The sequence below is a fragment of the Otolemur garnettii genome, unplaced genomic scaffold (assembly GCF_000181295.1).
Source record: "Otolemur garnettii isolate 467f Iridium unplaced genomic scaffold, OtoGar3 scaffold00043, whole genome shotgun sequence".
NCBI lineage: Eukaryota > Metazoa > Chordata > Mammalia > Primates > Galagidae > Otolemur > Otolemur garnettii.
Genome location: NW_003852438.1, coordinates 14,214,844 through 14,215,257, shown reverse-complemented (window position 1 = coordinate 14,215,257; position 414 = coordinate 14,214,844). Strand labels below are relative to the sequence as shown.

At 34.5% G+C, this 414-nt stretch overlaps 1 non-coding gene across 1 annotated transcript; it reads left to right on the top strand.

The window, feature by feature from the left end:
• Positions 1-78: 78 nt before the first annotated feature.
• On the top strand, positions 79-185 carry LOC111725563. Its single transcript, XR_002773601.1, has one exon. It is a non-coding gene; the product is annotated as a U6 spliceosomal RNA (small nuclear RNA).
• The last annotated feature ends 229 nt before the right edge of the window (positions 186-414 follow it).

Genomic DNA, 414 nt, shown 5'->3' with positions numbered 1-414 from the left:
TTATAATAGAGTGCTTGTGAACGAGTGCTTGTGACTAAATGGAAGTTTTCAAAGGGCAGGTGCCAATCGGGGGGAGCTGTACTCACTTTGGTAGCACACATTATAAAACTGGAAGGTTCCAGAGAAGACTAGCCTGGCCCCCGCCCAAGCATGACATGCAGATTCAGGAAGGATTCCATATTTCAAACAAACAAACAAAAAAATCTGTGGGACAAAGATGAAGTTTTGCTCAGAAGAAATTGTATACCTCTAGATATGTTATAGAAAATATGTTATAAAAAAGACAAAAGCATAATATCAATTATCTAACCTTCTAAATACTATAGAAAGAAAAACAAGTTGAAACCAAAGTGCACAAAGAAAAAAAATAAAAGCAATAATAAAAGCTAACAGGAAGATAATAGAAAAAATCAA